Source organism: Phocoena sinus, chromosome 9 (assembly GCF_008692025.1).
Source record: "Phocoena sinus isolate mPhoSin1 chromosome 9, mPhoSin1.pri, whole genome shotgun sequence".
Classification (NCBI taxonomy): domain Eukaryota; kingdom Metazoa; phylum Chordata; class Mammalia; order Artiodactyla; family Phocoenidae; genus Phocoena; species Phocoena sinus.
Window position 1 is genome coordinate 56591124 of NC_045771.1, and position 13380 is coordinate 56604503.

The following is a 13380-nucleotide window of genomic DNA, read 5'->3' on the forward strand; positions in this document are numbered from 1 at the left end:
AACTTTCTTTCAAAAAAAGAAGGGGGTGGGTGTGGTAGTGGGAAGCATACTGTCTCTCAAGAAGTCTACCCTCAGCCTTAGCCATGGCTCTTAAGTATTTCTAATGGAAGAGGACATCCTGAAGTCTGTGTTAGCTGAATCTGAGACTCGGCAGACCTCATCATCTGTTTACTTTCCTGAGACTACAAAGTAATGGAGGGTGAGCCGGGGCCCGGGGCCGCCTTAGAGTCATAAACCTTCACTGGTATCCAGTTTAGGGTCAACAGTAAGAAAAGAGAGAGATCACTATGTCCATAATAAAGAGGTATTATTAGTTTCATTGAAAGATGAATTCTAGCAACCTCGATTTTCTATCATGACCTTGGTATAGAGCTATCTGCACTTCAGTTTGTCTCATCTGGCGGAAAGTAGAGATAGCTGATAGTTCAACTTGCATAGAGTTGTTCTGAGGATAAAATGAGTTCATATAATTAAAGTCTGTGATGGGCTTGGCATATAGTAACAATTTATAAGGGACAAACTATTTTTATTATTAAGTTATTACTTATGGATGAATGTTTAGAATGGATTAGAGAGCAAAAGTCATTAAGACAGACTACATTTGCATCCAATTTTAAAAGAACTGAATCTGTCACCCCACTCCCAAAATAATGAGGTTTTACTGATAGTAAAATATTTTAAAATAATAAAATTAAACATTCATTTAATGTAGTGATTCATTTAATCACCCAGGCATTCCATAAATTATTTTTTAAGTAGCCACTATCAGCCAGGCACTGTTCTAGGCAATGGACTAGAGCAGAGAACAAACTCCTGCCCTCATAATGGTTACGTTCATTACATATGGAAATAAATCATTTCTTCATCTTTAGCTTTATCTAACATCCATTTTGATTAGATATAATGAATTACCAGTTTTTTTTTTTTCTTACCATTTTTCTTCAGTGTTATATCCACCAACTCGTTATTCCTCATCAGTCTCTTCTCAGGTGACTGTTGGTGTAGACTGTTTCAACATGTCAAACGTTTTCTCCTCGAGAAATGTAACCATCACCATTGAAACAGTAAACTTCAAAACAGACTTTTTAAGCATACGATAATTAAGACTTGGATAAGAACAGTTAAAATGTCATTAGTCTTCTCCTTAGTTATTTCAATATGTAATTAAAGAAGGGATAAAAACAATTTATACAACCTATATTCTACATAGTGGAGGAATTTTATAAATCTTTCCACAAGAGTAAATACCCCTGGGGATATGAAAAGAAAAGAATTTACACATACATATATAGTGCATATATATATATATATACACACATATACATATAAATATGTGTGTATCTTAATGTTTATAATGTCCTTCTTACATAGAGTGCCAAAAACTAGTGTGTACACTTCACTATATCATTGGACAAAGAACATTTTTCAATATATTTGGGTAGTGAGTCTGTCACTTCCTTGGGTCTACTCATCTGCATTATCCAAAATGATCCATCTCTCCCTAGAGAGTGATTTCCATGACTTCCATTGCACTGTGTAAGCACTATTACAGTTCACTCATTCATCCCACAAATGACCTTACTCGGGTCCTGGGAATATAACAGTGAAGGAGTTCTTGTGGAGTTTGTAATCTAGTTAAACGTTTTAGGACAGGAAGGAAGGCAGGGAGGGAGGGAGGGAGGGAGAGAGAGCAGGAGACAAGATAGGAAGGGACGAAGCAGGGGAGAAAAAAACCAGGTATAAAATTCCAAAGCATCAGATTAATTCTGTCTTTTGTTGCATTTCTCCAATATATAGCATATATGAGTTTGTGACACAACCCTACTAGAAGTAGTATTTTCCCCAAATTAACATATCTTGAAATGTATATGAAACATTTTTAGGAAGTGGGATTAGAGGAGGAAAAAATTCTTGATAGTGTGATGCTATTCAATCATGTCTAGCTGCATTATGTCACAACCACTTTCACAAGAATTTACAACCACGAAACTTAACTTTTCATTTCTCAGTGAGACCTTTTGTATAAGAACACTGCAACTATAAGAAACTTAAGTGACAACTATATATACGTGTTATCCCGTGAAAAATTAGATTGGAGAAAAGTGGGGGAAGAAAAGCACATAATGTTGTAAGGAGAAAAAAAAAGAATTATGTAATGTATGCCAAATATACTTCAATTTTTTAAAAAAAGCAAAAAAAAAAAAAAAAGAAAAGAAAAAAGGAACCCCCCCCCACAAAACAGAGAAACAAAAAAGTCATAAATGTCAAATAAAGTTGGTGAGTTTTTAAAATGTTACTATCATTTTTGAAACGTGTGTTTAATTTAGAGATCTTTTGAACATCCCAAATCCAAATTCAAGTGGAAGAACAAGAAGGGATAAAAATTTCCTTATATACTCAGAACTCTGCATTCTTTTCTTAAGTAATTTGACACTTTAAGCAATTTGCTCCCTTGAAAACTGCTACTTAAAATTGTTCCTATTCTCTTTCCAGGGTTTCACACCCCAAATCCTGGCACAGGAGGTGTAAAACACAGATAATAGACGTCACATCAATGGAAAGGGTGAGGTGAGGCAGAGCTGTTCCTACAAAATTGTGAACTGGGAGATCTTTGTCTTTGGAATCCCTGGTCCTTTTCTGTAGGAAACTCCCTTTATAACTCTCCTTCCTCTGGGCTTCCACTGTCTCAGCCTTCTTTCTTCTTTCACTGTCTCAGCCTTCTTTCCTCTCTTTTTAGTCTAACACTAGAGTATTGGTGTCTGAGGGGTTGTGTGTTTTTATCGTGTTTTGCGTCAATCCCTCACATTTTCTCTGATGGAAAGACAAGGAATAGCCTCACTGTGAACTATATGCTGCCCCATATTCAAGGCCATTTTCTGCTGAGCCAGAGGCAGCCCCAGAAACCTCAGCCTTGCCAGCTGATCAGAGTTGGCACATGTCCTGAACTTCAGTTGCTGTCCTTCGCCTGGGCCTTAAGCCGAAGAGCCATCCTGGTGACACTGGGGTATTACAGAACTAGTGAAGGAAGGTGTTTGGAGACTCCGGATCTAGGGACTCTCCTATAAAATAGGCCACCCATTTCATCTGTGTTTGTTTTTGTTTTTTTAACTCTCATGAACTATTTTTGCAAAGGAGATATAGAGAACAATGAATTTATATTAAAAAAAATATTTAGGAACTTCGCTGGTGGCGCAGTGGTTGAGGGTCCACCTGCCAATGCAGGGGACACGCCACAATTACTGAGCCTGTGCTCTAGAGCCCACCAGCCACAAACTACTGAGCCTGTGTGTCACAACTGAAGCCCACGTGCCTAGAGCCCGTGCCCCGCACAGAGAGACCACCACAATGAGAAGCCCGCGTACAACAGTGAAGAGTGGCCCCTGCTCAGCACAACTAGAGAAAGCCCACGAGCAGCAACGAAGACCCAACGCAGCCAAAATAAATAAATATAAGGATTAACTAATACAAAATTGACAATATATATTACTAAGTTAATAATAACATAGAAATCTTACACTTCAGCTTTTCTTCAAAAGTCCCTCAAAGAAACACTGATACTCCTTTAACACACTCTTTTACATTTATGTAGTTATGTCTTTGTCAAATGCAAAAAATACTGAAAGAAAAAGAACGTGTAAGTGTATAGTAATTTATAGCTATTTTATAATGCAAGAGTATTATGAAGAGATTTAAAAAACTCTTTCCTCCCAAAATGAGGGGGAAAAAAGTTTTTTGACACAATCTTTCTTGAAAGAGTCAATATTACTGGAAATGTATTTTCAACAGATTTTTATAGAAAGAAGCCATTCTCCTCCATGGTCAATTATGAGCTTCACTTGTGATGTTTTGTACAGTTACTATCAGCAAAAAAAGACCAACAGTAGAGATAATTCAATGTGATAATTTTTATTCTAAAGAGTGGCAAAATCCTGTTGTAAAGAAGTTGTATAATACCTAAAATTACCAAATAACACATTATTTTTTAAATTACCAGTGAAATCTTAGAATTATCCTATAAAATATTATTGACTCTTTTGGGGGTGATGGATATATTAATTATTTTCATTATGGTTATGGTTTCAATGGTGTATACATACATCAAGACATATCAAGTTGAACACTAAAAATCTGTGAGTGAAACTGACTGGATCACATTAAATTTCCTATTCTGAAAATAAATTGTTTCATTGCTTTTTTTCAATATAATGAGTAATTCTCATTTTTTTTTGTGAAGAAGTAAATAATTTACATGTCTACACAGCATATGACTCCAAAGACAACTGAAAGCACAAGCTTATCTTTTTAAAAAAAATCAATACTGCTAGCTTATTTAGGTCATTACTGGTTCTTTCTCAAAGTGGTATAGCTATGAAATATGAAATTCTGAGTGAGTTTATATTAAAAACTATCCTCACAATCAAATCAAATTTACTGTTTTAAATTGGTAGCACTACCAGAATCATCTTTCTAATTCTGGTATTAACATATATATATAAATAAATATATACATATTTGTCATCTCAGCTTGGCCCATTTCAGTCTCCATGACTTCTTACCCCCTATTCATTAGCATATCATCAGTCATTCCAAATATGCTGTGCAGGATGGCTCGAAATGTGTTATGATCTAGTCCAGTGTTATCAAGTCTTACAACAGCTCTTTCCACCACGCTGTGAAAAATTCTTATGAGACACTCTACTTCACTTTTTTTTACTGTAAAATGAAAATACAAATAAATACAACTTAGATTTAACCATTGAGTTCTCCAACCCAATTAAATATATTTTACTAAGCAGCTATTTTGTTCCTATGATTCTAGATGCTCTAGTGATTTTAAAAAGTGTGACAGGGACTTCCTTGGTGGTGCAGTGGTTAAGAATCCGCCTGCCAATGCAGGGGACATGGGTTCGATCCCCGCTCTGGAAAGATCCCACATGCCGCGGAGCAACTAAGCCGTGCGCCACAACTACTGAAGCCCGCGCACCTAGAGCTCGTGCTCCGCAACAAGAGAAGCCACTGCGATGAGAAGCCCGCGCACCGCAACGGAGTAGCCCCTGCTCACCACAGCTAGAGAAAGCCTGCGCAGCACTGAAGACCCAACACAGCCAAAAAAAAAAAAAAAAAAAAGTATGACATGGACTTGCTACTTAAGAGCTCACACAATCAAGACAGGCTTTACTTAGAACTCTAATTATAAATAATAAATTATGTGGTATAACACTCACCACTATAGACATATAAAGAGGAATCAGTATGGGAAAGAAGAGTTGTGCTTTTTTTCATGGGAGTAGACTTCGAAATGGGCCTTGAAGAATGTATAGTATTTATACAGGAAGGAATGTATTGAAGGTGGTAAAGAAGTGGGGACTTCCAGGAAGAGGAATAACATGAGTAAAGGAAAGAGGAAGAATTGGGGTTGAGGTAGAACATGTTTTATTGGGAGCACAGCAAGTAGGGAAGAAGTGAAAAGCAAGATTGAAGAGGACAGGCTGATGGTAGAGGGCCTTGAATACCTAGTCAGAGGATTAACATTTATTTTACTGGAGCAGGGTTTCTCATGGTGTCACCTTTGGACCCTCTGCGTCAAAATCATCCCCCCTCAGGGCTTGTTAAATACTTGTTAAATATGCAGATTATCAGGCCTTGCCCCAGACCTCCTAAATCAGAATTGCTAACAGTGGGCCTAGGGGTTAGCTTTGAAACAAGAGCTCAGCGGATTCTTCTATGCTCTAAGGGCTGAGGAGTGGTTTAAGAAACACACCTGGTGAAGTTGTATTGAAGGGGAAAACTGAAGCATAGAAGCCAGGCTTGGAGTGATAGGGCTTTGGGCTAGGGAGGTGGAAATGAAGTCAGAAAGCAGGTAGGGAGCCTGAGATGCTGCTTAAGCAGCACACAGTGATTCTAATGCATTGTCAGGACTGAAAACTAAGGGATTAGGCTTCGTGGCTTGGCTAGACTTAAGTATCTGGGTTCCACTTCCATTTCTTATCCTATATAGCAGACTTAGGACAATTCAGCTTGTTTATGCCTCAAGTCCTCAACTATAAAATTTGGGTATTATCCTAGATGATCGCTGAGATTCCTTCAGGTTCTAAAAGTCTGATGCTATGAATTAAAGATTATTTGAGAGAACTAAAAGAGTTAGGAGGGAAAGCTGGTTATTATTACTATTTTTTTCTCTTCCTTTTCCTCCCTCCCTTTTTTTTTTTGGCGGGGCGGGGGACGTGGGGGCAAAGACATATTTTTAGATTTTTTTCTTTGAGATGATTTCAAGTTACCCATCTGAAACCAATGAGAACCCCTAGCAAATATGCAGTTTATCATTAGGGTTTCTAATATGGTCAGAGAATTACTTGACTCTTCTGGGTAATGTCTGATAAATCTATAGAATAAGCGATTACAAAGGTACCTAGTAATATTATTTTATGAACTGAATTAGATTCTCAGGCTTCACACATAGCTCCAAATTTGACATTAATGTAATTTTTTATCCATCGAATAAGCATTTATTAAGGGCCTGCCATGAACCAGGCAATGAATACACCATGGTTGCTGCCCTCAAAGTTATTACACTTTGGCAAGAGATAAAGTGAATGAAGTATCACAAACACTAGGCTTGAGGTGTTTTGGTATGTGACCCAAAGAAAGGCATCATCAACAGGGGGGAGGCGACAAGAGATTAATGAAGGGGCCTCCAGGAAGAGGTGTCACTTGAGCTAAAGCCATCAAAGAGTAAGCATTTGCTAGAGGAGGCAGCTTGAAGGCAGGGAGGCATGTTCGCGAGAGCCACAAAGTTTGGTGTGGCCAGGGGCAGAATTGTTTGACTTTACGAGGGATTACTGAAAAATTTTGGCTGGCAAGTTAACAGGATCAGATTTGCATTTAAGGAAGATCACTTTGGCAGTAGATTCTTGAAACCTACTTACGAATGGCGAATCCAGATGTGACAGGTTGTATTTCCCAAAGACGATTTTAAAACAATCTATCCCATCTCATATGCTCTTCTTACAATAGACTTTTGATACCCCTCCTTTAGAAAGATGGGGTTTGTGTCTCCTTCACTTGAAACTAGGAGAATTTTTTGACTATTTAACCAAGAGTATGGTGGAAATAAAGCAATGTGACTTTTCAAGACTTGGTCATAGAGGGGTGCTCTGAGGACAAAAACTTGGAAAGTGTTTTTTTTTTCTTTTATGGAATATGAAGAAAAAAGACCTCAGGTGTGGACACATTGCATGGAGTGCATAGTATATTAATGCTTTCCTGAAACTAGCCTTGCTCAACTCTGATGGAGAATCAACATCTGAGTGCAACAGCATTGTGAAAATGGATCCCCGAAGAAAGCGAGGTTTCAGAGTCAGCAGCTGCTCTGTGTTAAATACTTGACAAGTCATCAAACAAAACAATCAAGGATTTTAGACATAATCTGCAGAAGCCAGTAAATTTTTCTGAGTTTTATCCATACAGCTCACCATTCATTATATCTAAAGACCTTACACATGTGGTCAAGGAACCACTGTAAATGATACTTGAGAATTTGTGGGTAATGAGAATGGTGTTGATATGTTAGAGATTGGCCCGTGTTATTTATTAAACTTTTTAGCTTGGAATAATTTTAATTTACGTAAGAGATGCAATAGTAGGGTTCTCCGCTGTTTTTCCCTGTTAACATCTTATGTTAACACCACAACCATGGTGCATTTGTCAAAACTAAAACACTAGCTTCCCTGGTGGCGCAGTGGTTAAGAATCCGTCTGCCAATGCAGGGGACAATGGGTTCGAGCCCTGGTCTGGGAAGATCCCACATGCCGCGGAGCAACTAAGCCCATGCACCACTAACTACTGAGCCTGCACTCTAGAGCCCGTTGAGCCCCAACTACTGAGCCCTCGTGCCACAACTACTGAAGCCCGTGCGCCTAGAGCCAGTGCTCTGCAACAAGAGCAAGCACCGCAATGAGAAGCCCGTTGCACACTGCAACAAAGAGTAGCCCCCGCTCACCGCACCTAGAGAAAGCCTGGTGCGGAGCAACGAAGACCCAACACAGCCAAAAATAAGTTAAAAACAAAACCAAACAAAAAAAACTAAAAACACTAACGTTGGCACATTTATTATTAACTAAATTACAGATTTTACCAGTTTTTCCACTAATGTCCTTTTTTTTGTTCTAGGATCCTATCCAGATCCATTTGGTTGTCATATCTCCACCAACCTGTGAGTTTTCAGTCTTAATCCTTTTTATGACCTTGACATTTTTTATTTTGCGTACGTTCAATTTAGGTTTGCCTAACGTTTTCCTCATTAGACTGTGTTTTGGTAAAGAATACTACAAGTGCTGTTCTTGTCAGGTATCAGGAGATACACGGTATTATCAATAACATGACCAATCACTGCTGATAACCTCGATCACTTCGGTTAAGTGAGTCTACAGGTTTCTCCACTGAATCTATTGATACTACTTTCCCTTTCCATCACCTATTCTTTAGAAGCCAGGTCTCTCAAGGTAAAAGGAATTAAGTTCCACTTCTTAGGAAAGTATTTATACTATTAATTTATTCTAAGGAAGATTTGTCTCTTTTCCATTTATTTATTCAATTCTTTCAGTATGCAGTCACATATATTTATTTTAGACCAATACTGTGCTACTAATTTTGCTGCCCAAATTGTTTTCAGCTTTGGCCATTGGATTTTTCAAGTTGACCTCCTCTTTCACATACCGTCATCCTTTTGCTTTTGCAACACTGCCTTGCTTTCTGGCAACTACTTGCCAGGCTTCATCTTGTATTATCCCTGCGTGAGATAACAGGAAAAAAAAAAAATAGGTCTCTGCCCTTGGTTCCCGGCACAGAGCTCCTAAATCCCTTAGCCATTTCCTTGTTGATAGCAACGTCTTTTGTTCTAATGAGGTGACTGTTGGTTGTTCCTGGACGGGAGCTGGTCACCAGAAAAACCAAGCTATGTTCAAAAGCTTGGAACTTTTAGTCCTGCCCCCACCCCTTCTCCAGAGGGGGGCTGGAAATTGAGTTAATGATCTATCATGCCTATGTGATAAAGCTTCCATCAAAATCCCCAAAGAATGCTTCTGGGTTGGTGACCACACAAAGGTGCCTGGAGAGAGCCTGGAAACTACACCCCTTACCACATACCTTGCCCTATGCATCTCTTCCATCTGGCTATTCCCAATTATATCCTTTTACAATAAACTGGTAATCTAGAGAGTAAACTGCTTTCCTGAGTTCCGTAAGCTGCTCCAGCAAACTAACTGAACACACGAGAGGGGGTCGTGGGAACATCTGATTGATAGCCAGTTGGTCAGAAGCATAGGTAACAACCTGGACTTGTGATTGGCATCTGGTGAGAAGCAGTCTTGTAGGACTGAACTCTTAACCGGTAGAACCTGACACTCTCCAGGTAGTGTCAGAATTGAGTTAAATTGTAGGGACACCCAGCTGATGTCACAGAGAATTGTTTGCTGGGAGAAACCCCCACACAGTTGGAGAACTGTGAGTATTGTAGTAGTGTTAAAGCAGGAGTAGTGTAGGTTTTTCCTTTATGCTCTGTTCAGCTATTTTTTCAAGGAATCTGGTTCTTTTATTAGTTTGGTATTTAGAAACCAAGGTCTAGTCACTGGGTATGCTTATCACTATTGGGGTGCTAATATTTCTAAGCCTGTTTAGTAGACATAGCTAGGAAATATGTACGTACACTAACCTACGTATGCACACATCGTGGCCCATGTTAGGTCTCACAAATACAGAAAAAAGCCAAATACTGGACTAATGGGCCCTTAGGTGGTCCTGGGCTGAGTCCTAAAGGAGATGATCAGTTGTATTAAAAACTCATGAGTGCTCAGAAAAGACAGGCTCATGAATTCACAAGGTCAAATCATACTACATTTAACTATTTCCTCTACTTGATAAGAATGGATCAGAGAAATGCAGTTCACAAAATACCTTGGGATTTTAGCAAAATCTCTTATTCTTATGTTAATATCTATTCAGTAACCAGTAGTTGCCTAGTACAGTGGAAGGCTCTCGATTACATGTTTTGCTAAATAAATGATAAGCAATCACTTGTAAACTGGAGAAGTTAAGGAATACGCTGGATGAGAGTCAAGCTCCAGAGTAACACTGAGAAGCCAAAATGATCAGTTGAATCAAACCACACGAAATTACTAGGAATAATTTTAAAGTTCTTCGCTTATCTTTAAAAAAGTTCGTTAATGTACCTAAGTATAAAAATGACAATCTGTGTGAAAAAGACTGGGTCAATTCCCAACTCACCATCAGTCAAACTGGGACTGACATTTGGCTGGCAGAACTGAAGTTTCAAGTGGAAAAGACAATTCTGATCAGGACCCTCAAACTTCAGTGTCTAAGAACACACAGAGCTAACAATCTGGACGCCTGGCCCCACTTCCAGAGATTATTTTTTACTATACTAAGGGTGGTACTCCAGGATCTACATCTTCAGTATAAACCTTTAGGTGATTCTGATGGTGGAAATATTCCTACCATACTACAAATAAGAGGTATGTGGCCAGTGTCAACTACAGAATTTGTGGGGCCAATGCAAAATGAAAATGCAGGCCCCTTATTTAAAAAATTAAAGTCAGTGTTAGCAGAGCATTAAACTAAGCATGGGGCCCTATGAGAACACATAGGTTACACACACCATGAAGCCATGTACTATACCCTGAGGTAATTATCTGCCTCTCCCACCAGATTAGGGCTATTATTTGGAACAGGAAATAGATTTATTTGCATGACTCCAGAGCAGCATTGTCTAACAGAACTTTCCGAGATGATGGAAATATTCTCTGTCTGTGCTGTCCAATTTGGTAGTCACAACCCACATGTGGCTGCTAAGCCCTGAAAAATGGTTTGTGTGACCAAAACTGGATTTTAAGTTCTACCTAATTTTAATTTACATTTGAATAGTCAAATGTAGCTACTGGACTGAGGATAAACCGGCTGAGGATCTGAGAGGAGAGTATGCAATGGTAGTGGCTTGGACTGAAAGAGGCCATGTGGCACATGAGGGACTAACAAGAAGCTCTAAAGCAAAGCCCAGGAAAAATCACGTCAACTTTCTGCCGCATAGAGCAATTATTAGAACTTTGTACACCAAGAGAAATACAGACAGTCCCTTCTTGAGAAGGTCAAGGCAGCACTAGCTTTTTAGTCCTTCCCTCTCCTACCCATTAATAACCAAATTCTAGTCATGAGAGGACCAGTGTCTATCCTGGTCTCAACTAGAAGGACTCAAGAACTAAAGTGATTTGGACAAATTTTAATAGTCCCCTTACTATGGGAAAACACTGTACAGAAAGACCATGAGGGACTATAATGCTGATCAATAGGATTAATTTGAAAAATAAACACTGAGTGCAGACTCTGCATCAGACTAGCTTGGCCTCAACAAGAAAAGTCCACTGTTAGCTTTACACAAACAATCTAAGACGAGGTTTCCTCACCTGAAAACATGGATAACATCCCCTACCTCACTGGGTTTGTTTTGAGAATAAAGATGATGAACATAAAGCATTTTGCACTGTCTTGCCAATGAAGAGCTCAATAAACATCAGCTGTTAGAAATCTAGTAATCTGGCTATACTGGTCAATAGCTATGTTTCAGTATTTAGGGCCTGAACTTTCAACAATAACTTAAGAATCAGTTAAGTGTCAAAAACTTTGGAAAAAGAAAGGAATGCAACTTATTCCTTTTTTCAAACAGCTATAAGTTATCTTCTTTGTAGAAGACTACAAGGGATATGGGTCTCATCAAGTATTACATACTCATATCTACAGACTATTTCAGAAACTGCTTTCAAATAACAAATAACGGTATTAAACACACATATGGGTAGCAGACACTGCTAAAAATAATTTCATTAGGATGGGGAGAGGAGTCAGATTTTTAAAGCATGCAAAATTTCCTTTTGAATGTTATAAAACTCAGGCTGTTAAGAAAATAGCACATGACAGCAGGCATTTCTTACTATATTCAATATTGGCTAAATCTGCCGGATGGATTTTAAAGGGTAGTATGACAGCACGATGGGAAAACAAGGCCCAGAAGTGCTTGAGGAGCTTAGATCATTTAAAATCCAACTGAGAAAAGAAAAAACTGAATTATGCCCACAATGAGATTCTCAGACAAGGTGGTGACTATCCTGCCAAGGTCACACAATGGAAAATGGAAGCACCCAATAATGAGGCTGTAAAGCCGGCTGAAATAAAAGTAATTTCCTTAAAGTATAAAAACAAATTCTTAGAATTATCAGTCAGGATTGCTTGTGGCCAGGCTTGAGAAACAAAGATTCACAAGATTACTTTTTAAGGTCTGGCAGGGCAAGGATTCCCAAAAAAAATCTGTTAAATTAGCTTTGCTTTAATAAACACTTGCCATGTGCAAAAGCACCATATTTCTTCAACATTTGAACTATCTTATGTACCTCTATCAATACTGTGAAGTACAGCAATCAACTGCCTCTATGGCTTTTGTGCCAGAGAACTCAGGGAAGTTGCCTAAGTACACCTTTATACTTTGGAATCTCTGGTTAAATTTCAGACCATTAATAAAATCAGTACTTGGTTGGCTGATAATCCTTTAGCGTTTATGATGTCATGTAAATTCTCATGCTAGTCTTCCCACGTATGCAGTATATTTTAGGACATCTGATGATTAAAATATTTTCAGTGTAAGTGCAGGGATAATCATTCACTTGCTAACTATTTTTTTTAAATGGCCAAAATATTAGATAGAAAATAGAGCAACTCTACTTCTGGGGTTACAAAGCACTTGTTAAGGTCCAACTAGTACGTCTACCAACATCTCTATTTGATTGAATATGTTCAGGCAGTGCTGGATATGTGGTCAGTACTTACAGCTCTTGACAGTATTACAGATGGAATCCACCAGTTTCTTCAGAACCTTCTGGTCCATGTCAAGTGTGGCTTCAACACAATGCAGACTTCTCAGATAGCCTAATTCCAAGCCTGGGTGTCCTGGGTTGCCACTGATTCCACAGTGCACCACTCCATACCCAGCACAGAACATGACCATGGCAACATTCCAGCAACCAAACACAGAAGGTTCTCAAGTAATTGGAAAAATATGCAACAATGATTGTTACCACTCAGTATAAATGCAGTGATTTCATTAATGATGTGATCTGAAATATTACAGCAATTCCAACATTTATCTCTTCTTTGGGGCTAAACACCATTTAAAGTGGTATTTGATATTATTACCACTTATACTTCTTGAGCACAAATTCTAGAGTTGAAAATGTTTACGGATGAACACATAATAACTAAGTAAGACTATAAAGACCTGATTCTTTAAGTAGAAATAAAATAACTTCTCAGGCTACGAAG

At 38.5% G+C, this 13380-nt stretch overlaps 1 pseudogene; it reads right to left on the bottom strand.

The window, feature by feature from the left end:
- Window positions 1-985: 985 nt before the first annotated feature.
- Window positions 986-12946, bottom strand: LOC116759150 (annotated as a pseudogene).
- Window positions 12947-13380: the final 434 nt, after the last annotated feature.